The sequence below is a fragment of the Opisthorchis viverrini genome (assembly GCF_000715545.1).
Source record: "Opisthorchis viverrini unplaced genomic scaffold opera_v5_192, whole genome shotgun sequence".
NCBI lineage: Eukaryota > Metazoa > Platyhelminthes > Trematoda > Opisthorchiida > Opisthorchiidae > Opisthorchis > Opisthorchis viverrini.
The window spans coordinates 758185-774413 of NW_008751852.1; positions in this window are offsets into that span (position 1 = coordinate 758185).

A 16229-nucleotide genomic window follows, 5' to 3' on the forward strand; every position below is an offset into this window, starting at 1 on the left:
GCCTGAAACCCTAGGATCGGCTACCGACACAAAGCGCATTGACGGCTATTTATTCTAACGTTTACAAACATTCCGCAACTAGTGATTTACACCGAGGTGCCTATCCACACTAGTGTTGACTCACCCTATAGAACGGGAGCCGTCGGAGTCAACCCAACAAACATAAAACTTGACGTGAGGTGACAAAGGCAGCAAACACTCTCTGTAAATAAATAGTGCGGTATCGCTTCATCAACGTTCTGTTCACGCAGACCACTTGTTCTGACATTCAGACGGCCTCGGCTAAAAACGAGAACAAAACGGACATCCGAAGTTACAGTGTCATTCTGTGAGGTACTAGTCCCTACTGTAAGTGTTGCTCACCTGAGACACTTCAAATGCATACATTCTTGCTAGGTGTATTCACTGAACGACCATTACAAAGCGTGGAGAAACGACTACCAACCTGAAAGCAGTCAAACGCGAGTTTTTGTGTTCTGGAATAACGCAGACCTTGGTACAGCAGGATGTAACAATTACTGAATCGGCACAACGCTTGCAAGAAGCATGGCTTCTGTTCGATTTCCCACCTCAAGCACCATCATTATTCACTAATGACCGTTCCTAATGATATTAATTGAGTCCACAGTGTCACACTTAATTGGTAAGCCCCACTACCAGTTGTGAAATCAGTATGATTGCGACGTTTCTATCGGTTTAGTGAGAGTAATACTATTTGGTGTACGACTGCGGCACATTTTTCATTCCTCTTCAAAAAAATAGTGCGGGCGAGCAAGCACGGCGCAGTGTCTGTTTTACTGCAGACTGACAATCTGTTATATCTGACTGTTGTTCCTGCTCTAGTGCTCATTGCCGAGAAAAGATTCGCCGATAAGGAACACAATAGGTTTATTGCGAACAGGCGAGTTCGTGCGAGTGCAACACTCACAAGGGACCTCACGCTATTTGAATTTTACTTCCATCGATCCAGGCTGTTGCTGAATCGATTGAATGCTTGATTGGTCTGGTGGGGTTTTAGGGTATCAGTAGGTTCCGGATGTTCTGGGGTTGCTTTCAGGAATCCGAACTTCCTGATACAATCCAAGTATAGTTCATCGGGTATCAAGTTGTTACGATAGATTTCAAGGTGTCTGTACACGTAGTACCTGAGCGGCACACGAATTTAGTGTTCCAGTGGCGCAAAGAAAACAAAGTGGCATTTATTGATGTAGAGACTGGCTGATGGATGTTTAAGACCTCCCAAGAGATACCTTCATTCCTCATCTCGAATGGCAGTCAAACATTTGTAACAAAACTGCCAGGCTCAGTGGACAGTCAGCTGTGCAACTCGAGCTGCCATAATCTTCCTGTCTGTGGTGTATGATGACAGTACGATGTACTTACGGATGAAATCCCAACAAATTTAGCAATCTGAATTGGTCGATTATAGTTGTGTTGGAAACAAACTACTAGTATGCCTTATGATGTTGGTAATGGTTGTGTTGATCATTGTTTGAACCCATATTGTTCCTCGGGACAAGATTGTAACGATCGGTCAAAAATATCAGTTAATTAAGCAATCGTTATTTACTTAATTAATTAATTAACATCAGTTAACTACTGAGTCGCGCAATTTAACACTAGGTAAGCTGTAGCCCATCAGTTGCTCGTCAGCCAACTAGATCAGTGTCTTATTCCCAAGTCCCACAAAATTCCAGCTTACCGATGGAATACGATACGCATTCTTCTACGCAATTTAGCTCATGCATTTATTGACCGTTTTTACTCCTGTGATTGTTGCACTTATAAATCCAAGGTGACGTCCCCTAATGACTCCTACTTACGACTGACATCAGTTATTTTAGGCAACTAGCAAAGTAGAAGTCTAATACCCGCATCAGTATCCATTCAGTCTTGCTTCTGCTAGAGTGTCCACATTTGTTGTGCAAAAACCACCGAGTCACTAGTGTGAGGACAGCGGGCGAGCGAGCACATCACACGCGTGGGAATCCAAGAACCACAAGCTTCAATCAGCAGTATCACCAATTTAACTGTGAAAACATTGACTTGACGAGTAATTCCGTCAATACTCGACCCAGTCTAACTTTTGAACGTGGTTGTAAACTGCAGGGTCGGCAGAGCTGAACGGATGCTAGAAAAACTCAGCTTGTCTCTCGGGCATTCCGTGAATGAACTGGCCGAACCGTTTCCAGGTGAATATGGCTCTTTCCTCCAAAAATTTCCCTATGACGGTGCATGAAACAAAATAGGGCATTGGCGAAGAACTTAATTACATATCAGCTGAATCTTGGGTTTATAACATGTTGTACAGCTGCTTCCGTTCAAACGATATGCAAGATAGCGAAGTATAATCCCCTCATGTGACACTACTGGTGAGGTCGATGAAAACTGTGAGCAGTCGAAGTTTATTCAAGACTCTCGTCGACGCCAGCTTAATTGTAAACCAGTGTTTTATCTCGACATGCACGCAACATGGTCTCTTCAAACATAGATGGAGACTCGGAACTGCGCCAGTCTAATAATCCTGGCCAAGGGTGAGAGTGGTGGCGGGCTTTCATCGATTTATGAGTCATACCATAATAAAGAATAGGAAAAAAGTTTACCCAACCGACCTTGTGTTCACCAGAGAAAGTTGTGACGTTGCTAACTTCTTAAGTGTAATCTGAGCTTGATCTAAAGCGTGTCCTGACTTGCTTTTTGGGCCATCAGTCGGCTTAGATGGTATGCATTGGTCAATATGAAAACTGTGGTACAACCAGAACACTTTAGTTGTTTTTTTTTCAATACACCTGTGAGCAATTCTCGCAGTCACAATTGGGAAACAAAATGAGCTCCTTTATTGCATGCTTTCTACCAATGATCCTAAAAAGGTTTCGCCGTTAACTATGATTTTTATTTACTTTTTTTCAAGAATGGCCTCGGTCGCATTGGGACAGTTCAACTGTTATATAGAACTTCTAAACGGGACTTTCGAACACAGCTTGCTTTATCTTTTCAGGTCTTTGCGCTAGAAAGTCATGCCTCAACGTAATAGGAAAGTCAATCGGAAGGGATATTCTCTTCCCGAGAACCCCGGCCGGGTCACATGCACTACAGGCATCAGACAAGCAAATCACTTTCATTCATGTAAAAAAAATAGAAGGCTATATTCGGAAAACATATGCAGCTCGACTCCCTCCTTGAGCCCACTCTACACCGGGACCGGATGAGGAAGGTATCTTCCGCCACTTAACACCACCACACCCGTACATTAATGTTCCATATTGAATTTCTACCAGCCAGTGACCTTTGGTCCGCGTACGCCCGTCTATCAACCTCACGTGTGTTTGCTGTAGACTAACTAACCCCACTGGTTTTACGCGTTCACGTGACTGTCACTTGAAAGAAACCTAGGCTGGGCTACGTGCAGCATATGACGGATAGGAATCCTGTTACTGGTCTACTAGGATTGAAACAAACAATACTTGATACTCTGTTGAGTGCTCACCATTTATAGTCCATCGCCTTCTGAAACTATGGTTATCGATTTAGCGCACTACCTGACCATGATGTCTTCGAGGTGCTGTTGTGTTTGTGAGTGACGCATTAGGACTCTCTCCGAAATGTAGATAGCAGAGTTCGCTCCACGAATATGATCGATACTCATCCTAGTGGTAGTTGAAAATCTGAATATGGCTTTGACAACTGTGTATTCCATGAGTACTATACCCAAACATAAAAGTGGGCTGTCGTGTCGTACCGTAATACTCATAGGGTTGCTGAAGTCTCTTTGACAGCCCATTACCAGTTTCACCCTTCTTGAGGCTTATCAGGTGGACGCAGTCCCCAGGGGTCCGTCAACATTATGCCTAAGTTGAACCCAAAGTGTGTAGACTTTGCCGAACTCTATAACCAATTTGGCGTTAACACGTTTTAACTCAGTCCAGCTTAACCGCTCATTAATGGTGGTCTTTCAACCTGAAGGATTTCAAAAATTAGATACTTTGAGCAAATAAGACGGAATGAGCAGGGGGACAAAAACATCTGACTCGATTAGACTAAATCACGTTTATGCTGTTTCCTGACCCTCTCTGAAGGAAAAGTGAGCGAAAACCAATGGTACAACGTAAGGAAATCTGTTATATGTGTTGTGGCTTGATGACCTATAACATCACAGTCGGACCCTTTCAGCGGCGGACAACAAGCGTGGTCATTGATTCGAGCCTGTCGAGCAAAACAACTTATGTTGTTGCTGCGTCAAGTTTGAAATCAGTGCAAGCGCGGAGTTCCATTGGAAGCTAACTAGAGAGTCGAAAAGGAAGTGTTTGTCAAAACTGCGTTCCTGTACAGAGGTGAACCGGTTAATGGGACCCTTTGGAATATAGCTTATTTAGTTCATCACATTTCTTGCTCAGCCCCGGTAACACGTTCGGACGGTTATTGAAGTCCAAAAACGAAGTAACACGCAAACGGGATAGTGCATTTGATTGTTTTCGTCTTGGTCAGCAATACATCCCGTGAGTTTGATGTCGGCTGAAATTGTGATGGACTTACAGAACCCGAATTTCAGGCACAAGTATTTGAGGATCCACTTCACTGGCCACCTACAAACATTTCCCATATATTATCGACCGACCCCTAAACACATTTAGTAAAGGCAACCAAAGTGTGCTGCCTTGAATTCTTCCAAGCATGCAACGAGCAATTCCGAATGTTTGGGCGGCTATTTTAGATGCCTCAGGTCACGCTTAGTTAAAACAATCTGCAGATCATGTGATTCAACTATGCGCGTGACTGTGCACCGTGTGCCTGAAGAGAATGATCTGAGCGGACATCACGCGTACACCGAGTGTTATCGATTATTCTAAACACTAGAATTGATATGCATCCTGTATCCTCCATCTGGACAGATCACAACGTGACAGTCATTAAATTTAATGATGGGGTGAGGGTCAGTGAAACTACACCACACTATACACCACCTGTCTGTAATACATTGGCCTTTGATCAGACAGCAGTCCCCTCAAATATTCACCCTTTTCTGGTGTGACCATCCGAAGGCATCGTAGAACTTGGCGTACGATTTATGGGCGTTCAGTAAACTCCCGTGATCGCTGTATTCACTGTTAAAGTCTTATCGACGGGGTGAAAAATTGGAAAAAAATGTTGCATTACAGAGCTGTTTTGAGGGCTTTCTACGAAGCCAAAAGTGGCATTGATTCATTTGAGCCAGCCACCTTAGTCAGATCGAACGAGGTACTCAGCGAGGTACCCATAGGCGAGTAAATTTCCAAGCTTCCATTCTGCCCATTACAGAATGTCTTGTACGCCGCTGCCAACGGGAATAACACCAGCGAAGACTTACGTTCTTGCTACCGAGATATTTTAACAGAAAAAAACCAAAGTGTGCTGCCTTGAATTCTTCCAAGCATGCAACGAGCAATTCCGAATGTTTGGGCGGCTATTTTAGATGCCTCAGGTCACGCTTAGTTAAAACAATCTGCAGATCATGTGATTCAACTATGCGCGTGACTGTGCACCGTGTGCCTGAAGAGAATGATCTGAGCGGACATCACGCGTACACCGAGTGTTATCGATTATTCTAAACACTAGAATTGATATGCATCCTGTATCCTCCATCTGGACAGATCACAACGTGACAGTCATTAAATTTAATGATGGGGTGAGGGTCAGTGAAACTACACCACACTATACACCACCTGTCTGTAATACATTGGCCTTTGATCAGACAGCAGTCCCCTCAAATATTCACCCTTTTCTGGTGTGACCATCCGAAGGCATCGTAGAACTTGGCGTACGATTTATGGGCGTTCAGTAAACTCCCGTGATCGCTGTATTCACTGTTAAAGTCTTATCGACGGGGTGAAAAATTGGAAAAAAATGTTGCATTACAGAGCTGTTTTGAGGGCTTTCTACGAAGCCAAAAGTGGCATTGATTCATTTGAGCCAGCCACCTTAGTCAGATCGAACGAGGTACTCAGCGAGGTACCCATAGGCGAGTAAATTTCCAAGCTTCCATTCTGCCCATTACAGAATGTCTTGTACGCCGCTGCCAACGGGAATAACACCAGCGAAGACTTAACGTTCTTGCACCGAGATATTTTAACAGAAAAAAAGCATAAAACCCCATCATCTGTACTGCATCATGCACAGGTATATTCTGTCCACCTACATGGAGTTCGTTCACTTCTGTAGTGAATACAAATCAGTAACAGCTTGCAATTTACCTAGCACTGTTTGGCTCAACTGACATCTACTTTCTTGTTTTGCCTGACCTGTCCTAGCCGCCTGGTATACGTTCCTAGTTCATGGTCAACGTTTGAATAACATTCATACATCCTGAAGTATCGCAGTCCGGCCAGCGTCGGTACTTAAGCATACCCTCTCTCTGGCTTTCCAATTCTCATGGGAGTGTCCTGACAGCTCTACACTCAGAAGAGGGACTTTCGAACCACGCCCAACTGTCTAGGTTTATTGAAGATGGTCAATACCATGTGTGAGAGCAGTTTGATCAACTCTTCCGCCCTTGAAGCTAAATTCAAAGTGCTAGAGAAGTCTCATTTAACACCCATAAAACCGCTTTACGAACACTCAAACGTAGCTAAAATCGCATTACTTTCATGGACCTTATTCGAGGAGAGAATTCACCGGAGAGAAATTTTGGGGTTTTCGCTAGAGAAGTACTTGAACATGGCAACGGTTGACAAGCGGATTCGCGGAATCAATGAGGCCGTTTCAGCAAACGTTCCACAGCATGTGCGGTTTACCATTGTATCTCCGATGTGCTTTTTCAAAGTTTTCGATGTTGCAAAGGAACTTGAGCTGATAAGCCGGAACACTCTACCCACTGACAATTTCAGCCCAACGATTAACCCTGCCGCTCATAAAAATATTTTATTCTAACAACTGTCCCCATTCAGTGGCCTTGTATATCTGTGCAATGTCTTTCTGAAGCAATGGCTTTTTAGTTACTGCCGTTAGAAAACCTAATTGTAGCCTTTTAATTAAGGGAGGTGAATACATTGATGTGAGAAAGAAGGAACTGAGAGGAAGTTATCCGTCGACCACAATGTGCCATTCCTCGTCAGAGTGAAAAATACTTTGACGATAATCACTCAAATGCTCGTTTAATTGTGGTTTTCCAAAACCTGATATGGGGTATGTCTCGCCAAGAAAGTATGCTTCACTATCACGAAAATCGTACCAAATGAAACCCGAGGTGGGCCCTGTGCAAAGACTCGATTATATCTCTCGCTAATATCAGCGTTGCAATCTGGTGATGGAGCAACGCATTAGCCTGAGGGAAACTCCGGGAGCGAAACGGACGAATCCGATAATGAGCTGTCCAAGAGTTTTCAGCAGGCTTCTTCCTTTAAGCTAACTTATTGGTTTAACTCAGATTTAGCTTCACCATTGTATGCGATATACACCAGTGACCCTAATTTCTCCGTCAAATTCATCACTCATCACATTCCATGATCACACAACCAACACAGACGGAGTAATCTTTTTTAGTAGGCACGCCTGTCCATAACGTGGATAGTTGAATTCCCGCAATGAGTGAAATCCGCCGGAATTTTTGGAATTCGTGTAATTTTCTTCGCTAGAATTTTCAGAATCATCGATTTCTGTTGATATGAAGGACAGTGCTCATTCGCCGGTTTATGCCAGAGTATGACTATGCAGGATTTGTGTGGAGGCAACTTTTATGAACTGGGTTAGATGTATCTGGCGTAGAGAGACCTGGATACACAGCTGGGGTAGTAGTAGTCGGTTTAACTGTGCGATTCTAGGCTTCGTCAACTGTGACCCACACGGCCTACCAATGTGCCTTCTGCTTTCTCACTGTTTCCTGTATCTCGTATCCGTATCTCGTATCGGTAATCGCTGCCGATTTTCACTTATCCTGTCATGGCCGAAAACATCTTGTTTCTTGCGTCTCTATTGTTTCAGCCGTTTCATTGGATTGTGGTCTAGAAAACTAAGCTTCCAAAATTTGGTGGGGTTCAGATTGCTCTGATCACAAAGACTACGTTGACTAAAAACGAGTACACAGCCCATGGTACACACCGGAGCATCCATATCTAGTAATGTCTTTAATTGGAGACTGAACAGAATCCAGCTACATCTCACTTTCACGTTGGTTCACTTTAATTCAATGTGCTGTACCAGGCCGCCTCGTGTTTCAGCTGGTACGATACTCGAGATATCGCAACAGGCTGTTGCTTTGATGTGGCGTTCTTCGACAACCCACGACCGGTTTCGCCCTTCTTGGGACTAATCAGGTAGGCGTAGTTCCCGAGTTTCTATCAAGCTTATGTTTGTGAGTAGTGTGGTGCGGATTTTGTGATGGTGATTCGTGACGGATTTACAGTCACAGATTGGAGTCTGCTCCCAATCCAAATATGACTGTATCCATCAGTTAGAATTCCAAAATGTCGTGGAAAAATCTTTCACCGCTATCACGAAGCAGCAAAGGTTAGTGGCACACAAACTCTAGGAGATATGAACCCGTGATCTTTCGCTTAGTAGCCGTACAGTGTGATCCCAAGTGGTCAGTTGGAATGTGTCTAGCTCAGAATCGGATGATTTCTTGAAAGGCTGGAAGAATGGGCTCTCATACTAGTGTAACAGTGAATACTGCTGATTTGGGGAATGCGAGTAATATGTTTTCTCGTAAATCCGCTTTGCTTATCTTGAAGAGTGAGATCTGTTACTGGATTTGTGAGGTCGTTTTGTAGCATCTGCTCGCGTTTGAGTAACAGTATCAGTAATATCCAGGAAATTTCAGGAAGATGCATTCAAGAAGAAGATGGATATTCAGTTTTGTAAACAAGATGCATATGAGAGTTTTGCTCTCCTGTCTAAAAGTCTGCAACTGTTCAGTTGGCATTTCTCTAATAACTGACTCTGTACCGTAGGCTTGCTCCTTTTTACTGGTAATGGACTGGGTGGCTGCTTGTCTATCCTGCGGCAGTGATGCATCAGAGTGAACATTGCTGTTGCTGCATGTGACAGACTGGTCCACCCCCGGGGGTGGCATTTACATTGTCGGGACAGCTATTTGTGTCATATACTGTTTATGCTAGTGATATTGATTGATAACTTTTGTGGGAATGGTCAGCCAATTTACGATCCTGCGAAAAAAAAAACAGAAAAAGTAAGAGACTGGAAAACTCTTCGTGTACTTTGGATTTTAGATCTTGGCAATTAATAAGAGTTAATGTAGGGACGCTCATCTGGCTGAGGGGAGGTTTCTCAGTGTCTATTTCTCTAAGAATAAACCAGTTGATTGCAACGACTTCTGCAGTTTGAAGTTTGTGAATGTGCTTTGGAATAAAAAGTACCCTAATGCCCTAGATGAGGTAACCAATACTCAAAAGGTGTTCTGTAATTGGGCGTCCAAAAAACGATTTCTGGAGGCGGTTTATAACATGTTTCAGGGTTGGTTTAAATAACCGTTTTTACTGTCAGGCTCCCTTTCACCGACTTCCTGACGTATGCAAGGTCACTCAAAATCATGGCATGTGTTTGTTATTGATCCTTTAGCCAGAGTCTGATCACAAACACAGTGAATGAAATAAAATGTGTATTGTATTCCACTGTCTTGGTGACTAAGACTCATAGCTAGAACGCTAAACCGAAAACTGACTGTGAAAGCAAAGACTGATGCAACAGTCTGGTCATGTGTGCGGGTGCGTTCAGTTTGGAATCAACAGAAAATGTCGGCGGGCTGTATGTGCGTCAGGAGCTTACCACTGTTGATAGCTGTCAATGGTACTTTTCTGAGTAACCACCAGTCCTGTTATTGGTTTGTATCGCTCCTTCTGTGGTCGAGGAGACAGTGTACGTTTGTCTTTGTGTCACTTTACGCGCATCTCGGTTCGCATTTTGTACGCTATAGGTAGCAAAATGCACTCAATTTAGTTTTGACAGGAGACTCAGCTGGGACCCCTCTGAATCTTGAGTTAGTGACCAACTTAAGTTAGATTACTAGAACATCTGAGCAGATAATCGCAGTTTATGCATCCGTTCCCTATTAGCTTCAAACTTACTAATGCTGATGGGCCTGCAAAGCATAACGTCGAAATGCTAGTACGAACATTATGGGTGTTATAGATAGAAGTATAACGTGGAACAAATGGTTACCGGCAGTCCAAAGCACTGGATCACAGGCGTGTTTCTTGCATGATGGTTATCTCATTTACAAAAACCACATTCAGTGTATGGAAACAAACCAGTCTTAACTCCATGTGTGATGAGCCGAGGTTGTTACATGAATGCGCTGATCTGCACTAAGTACTGAGAGTTTTGGGAACCAAGGTGTGTAATCTAGGGAGCTTATCTCCTGTCGATAGTCTCACAATCCAACGTAAGGTTGTTGCCAAAACAAAAGTAATGCCCGAGAGGAAAACATGCTTTTGTATTCTCTGGGCCAGCTGGGTTTAAATAACTAATTTTTCGTCAATTTTTGACTCCTATCGTTTTCTGATTGGACCCAACAAGATATCCTTCTGAATTACTTTGGTGTTTCTCACAAAAATGTGCTTTTAAGAATATTGTTTTCGAGCAATGAGAGGCACCGTTTGTAAGCATCTGGAGTGCTTTTTACATGGGGTTTCGAAGCAAACCACACAGAGGGATATGTGGGTGGCCCGGAAAATTTTATTTCCGTTCAGTATGAGGTGGGAATGAATTCACAGAACAATTACGACCACTAAACGAGTGAATTGCCAAATTTACGTGAGCTGTGCAAGGCTGTTCATGCATCGAATAGGATCTCGTGTTCGTGGAATTTATTTTTCGTAACAAATTTTCCGCTTTGTGCAACCCACTGTTTTTGCAGCAATTGGTTGCCACAACTTTGTACCTCAAGTGGAACCGGACAGACCACTCGGATCGAATCATCGTTCTCTTTTAATCTGTTCTCTTATACGGTTCAGAATCCTTGTTTTCAAACGTGGGTCATAGCTAACAACGCATTTGTCAACAAACTTTGGCTCGGTTAGCTATGACGCACAACCCTAATCATTTTGGGTGCGAGCAAACAGTTTTTTGGTAAATAAATTCTGGGACATGAAGTTTGAAACAAGACTTATTGTAGCCATGACAGCATAACCTTATGAGGTTTAGATGCAAGCTAACTCAGTTGGTCATTTTAAACCGTTCCTATTGGACACTTGTCCACTTGCCTTGCTGGTTACCACACAGATGACATACAACTGTATTTGCCTTGTGTCGGGACCTAAAACAAATAACTGTTTCGCGTCAAATTAGATGAAATTCACGCTACGGTAACCATGATGCATAAACCCAACTTTTGGGGAAATCACAGTAGCATGGGTAAGGCGTTAGAAAACTACCTTCCGCTGAAGACGTAAAAGCAACTCCTGATTCATTTTTAGTTGGAGAAAAAGCCGGTCAAATGGAAAAACTTATTCACACACGTATATCTTCATACCCTTGTAGGTAATCGATGGATTTGAGACCCCGACGCATTTCGCAACTGCCCGTCCACCTAAAGCGTTTCCTTCATAAACGAATGCTTTGTAAGGGGAGTGGCATGGACTTTCAAAGCGTATCTTCGGTTCTTGCGTGCCGATCGCCCTTTTCCATACCTTCTTTTTCAACAACCAAAACGTCTGGCTACTGTAGTTGGTCACAAGCTGTTTAGCGATCTGCCGCTGATTCATCCCTCCAAGGCTAGAGTTTCTTTGTTGTCAGAGCATATAATGCCTCCCGATTCACATAGCGGTAATTCTGAAGCATTTACTGATATCTGTTCGTCCCGGCCCTGTTCTGGGTTTCGATTCCATTCCTTTATCTCTTAGACTGCGCAATCCTTCATCTGCACTCAAGAACTGACAGTTCAAGCAGGCTTAATGTAGCAATGGGTGTGACCTATTACCGTAAACCTTTCGCTCGAACGAACAGAGACACCAACCACAAACGAGTTTGTTTGCTACCCAGAATTCTCTTCACCGTGTTGTAAACAATCACATGAAAGAGCCAGTACTAGTGCGTAATAGTTTATTCACCGTACGGCATGATACCAGACAGCTATACACTCAGTTTCGACGGCAGAGATTCTGTGAATATGTCAGGCGACACTCATTCACAGGAAACCAACACTCTTCACTAATTATTTAGATTTCCGTAACACAGCCTTTTGGCATCAAACTAGACATGGGTCGGGCAACTCTCACTACGAGCACTTGTTTCGCGGAAATCACATGGGCGAAACCAGTCGTGGGCTGTCGCAGAGTTTTCAGCAACCTTGTGAGTAGGTTTCCTTATCAAAGCTTGTTAACTTTCGACGCAGTCGCGGCGAAACAGCGTGGGCTGTCGCAGAGTTTTCAGCAACCTTGTGAGTAGGTTTCCTTATCAAAGCTTGTTAACTTTCGACGCAGTCGCCTATTTGTTCCACTGCATATGTGCGTCAGAGGCTATTCGGAGTGGACCACAGTTTACCGACTGTCTTTCACCCAGAGTGTACAACAGTATAGTACAATAGGACAGTCATCCTGGCCAGTGAACCTGCAAAAGTACATTTATGCTTTCAGGTGTTTTGACTATTCTGACCAAAAGTCAAGGAACCCCCTTTACACCCCCCTCCCAATTACTACGAAATACACATTCAACTTAGTCCCAGCAACTTTAACAGTCTCACTGTGTATCGCGGTACAGACTGTGGCTGAACGCCATTTTCTTGACCTTATTTGTGCCCGTGTATTAAAATGCGATGAGTTCAGATGAACCAAAGATGTGCCGACGGGTTTTCAGTTTTGGGGATACTTAGAGCCTTAAAGCGCTCTATTTTACTCACGCCATTTTACCCCGTAATAACCTGTGATGAATAGGTAGGGGTTTTCTTAATGCACTACTCATTGGGTTGCTAAACATTCTTCGACAGCCCACGACCAGTTTCACCCTTCTTGGGGCTCATCAGGTAGGCGCAGTCCCCAAGTTTTCGTCAACCTTATGTTCTGCTTGAAACCAAATTGCACGAAAGTAGCGAAATACACTCATTTGCAAACTAATTTGGTTTTTGCGACAGACTCACCTGGAACCCAGCTGAATCTCTCGTTCGCGATGTACCGGTTTGGTCGTGTAGTAGTGAAAACTGAAGCAATCAATTTTTATGACTATAATGTGCGCATAGCAACTTAGTGTACGGGAATTATTTATTTTTTCACTAGCATAGACATCCAATCGTTAATGTGTCCAGAAGACTGTAAACCATCGTATTCGTCCTTTTGTTACTGGCATAGTGACCAAGCCTTCATAACCAGTTCGCACCCGTCATCCGTTCCACACCCATCCGCTCGACTAACTACGGTTTTAGCTAGCAATCGATATTTTGTCGGACACTTTACAGTTTGCACAATGTGTAATGGCAGCACCTCACGTGACCACCACAGATCACTGCAGACCAAATTGTGGAGGCAAATTCCTTATCCACCCTGTAAGTGCGCGGACAGCCAAAAGATCTATTAGACACTATCAGCCGGGAAGCATCTGTTCAACGGCCGGCTTCTGAAGTACTTTCTGTGCCTTTTTTCAGAAACACGAACGTGTTTAACGAATTCCCTTTGATATATCGTACAGGAAGAGAGCACCTTTTGACCTTTCCGGCGATGTCTGCCGATGATTATTTCAGAGAAGAAATGTAGACGCCGAAACGATAGGACATGATCAGTTGGAAATGACAAAGACAGTATAAAACATCAGTAAAGGTGTACCGTTCACATCATATTTGTGGAGTCTATCTATTATACCGATTCTTGCAGCTGAGTAGGCCTAGTAGAGCTAGTTTATGATGCAGTGGGATGCGGCCAAGTCAACACCAAAGGAGTAAAAGGAAAATATTTGGATTTAACTTTGGTCACTCTTCAAATGAATTTGATTGTCCAGACAAAACATCGTACGGCTTGGAAGTTGTAAATTTTTGGTGTTTTAAACAAGTAATTTAGACATAAGTGAGGTTTCGACAAATACTCTCATTCACGCGCGAATTTGGTTTCGGCAGGAGACTCCATCCTGTTGAATTTCTCGTTTATGATAATCGGCTTCAACTAAGTGTGCTGTACCAGGTAGCCTCATGTGAAGTTGGTACGACTTTCGAGATATCGCACTACCTTGTTATCTAGACGTAACACGCCAACCATAGGGTTGCTGAAAACTCTTCGACAGCCCACAACCGGTTTAGCCATTCTTGGGGTTCACCAGGAAGTCCCCGAGTTTCCGTCAACCTTATGTTCTACTTGAACCCGAATTGGACAGATTCCGGCAGGTAATCTCCGTTGCACACGCATTTGATTGTGATGTGAGACACAAGAAATCCGAATCTTTCGTTTATGATGATCCACTTCAAAATCAGATTCGTGTGTGAATGAGGCTATCTGTCGAAATCCGTCTAACCTGAATTCAGGAGGAACAAAAGGTTGACGGAAACTGGGGGATTACACCCACCCGATGGTCTCTGAGAATGGTTAAACCCGTTGGGGACTATCGAAAAGTTTTCAGCAACCTTTTGATTGGTGTGTTACCTCTAGACACCAATGAATGAGGTTGTTGGTCAGCGCACAATTAGTTTGTCTAGATTCGGCTGTATCGTGGCGGGCAATTCACCGATGCTGACCAGGAGGTGCAAGATAACCAACAGGATGACTTCATCCCAGAAACAATGCCCATCAACTAAGATCGTAATGTTTTTGGGGAAGTGGGGACACCTGCTTCCAAACTGCCTTTCAACATGCGATATGGTAAGAGGTTGGGATGGTTCTGGGAATAAATAGACAGATTAGCATTTTGACGATCTGGGTTCGTTAATCATAGGAGTGTCCAGGTTATTTGCAGTTTGACAATCTGTTATGGTCATTCATATTCACATTCATTATATCACAAACTTGACATCATGATTACCCACCCACCCCCATTCGCTTGCTTAGTCCACGTCGTATCTACTGATTTGCCAATCAGTTGTATCTGACTGCTGACCCGGCTCCAATGCCTAGTGCCGGAAAAAGACCCACGAAGGGAACACAACAGCCCTATTCCGAGCTAGTGAGTGCGAGAGCGTCAGTACGAAAACACAACGGTCTCAAGATATTTTATTGGAGGGACACTGCCTGAACTTGGTCCAACGCTGACTCGCGTTGTCTGGGTTTAATAAAAGGCTGTGACGCGCTGCATATTAAGGGGGCGTTGTCTGTCTGCCAGCATCTAGTGGAGCTCAGGGTCTCAGTAGATTTCGGGCATTCAGTGGTTACTTCCAGGAATTTGACCTTCCTGATACTCCATCAGTGTGTTTATTGATCGCCATCCGTTTCGATGTTTCACGGTCTCCATTATCACTATTCCCCTTTCCGCAAAGGCCAGTCCTTCCGACAATGGTATGCTGACCCACTCATTCATACGCTTTCGTATCGCGTCTGCTGGGCCTGCTCTGACCTGTCCTGTAGTGATCTACGCGTGATGGTGACCTCAGGAGAGATGCATGCAATGCCCACCACCTAGCAAACATTCCGCTTTCTATCATCTGACTTTGACCGTGAACTACACTGGTCGGTGATAGACCTGAGCTTTTGTTGATGCCACGAACATGGCTTGCTGTAACATTTTGCTTACTTGTGTGTAGATAGTACCATAGAAGTTCGAACCTTATCCTTCTTTTTAATAGTTTGGATCGTCAGACCTACGTGGGACTCAAATTTTCCGTATCGGGAACCTTACCACACGCAGCGTTACTCTTAAAAGATAATACTTACTTACGACCACTCAGTATGAAAACCAACGCGCTTTTGAAGTGAATGTCCGCGTAACCTTCCGTTTTCCGTGCCTCGGGCAACTTCACTGTCAGTCCATCACACCTAAATATTGATCCCCATGGTGAAAAATGGTAACTATGCAAGATGACAAGTAAGATGACTTTTCATCAGGAACTTTTATGGCTCACCTGGAGGCTGGTGTGCGGTGTATCTACCACAGGAGGCCGTTGGACGGAGTAAACGGACATCACCTGTTATTTACTTTGTATAAGTGCTCCTCCTGAGCTGACTTCATCTTGTCATCTACATTTCCACGGCCACCCTTTGCAATTCTGCTGAAATGCCAGTTGCTCCTAAAAGCGGCAAAATTGCTGATCAACAAAGTGACCTATGGCAAACCATCACTGGGTTTTGACATTTACTCAACACATGAAATCATCGTCCTAAAATGTGCATGAG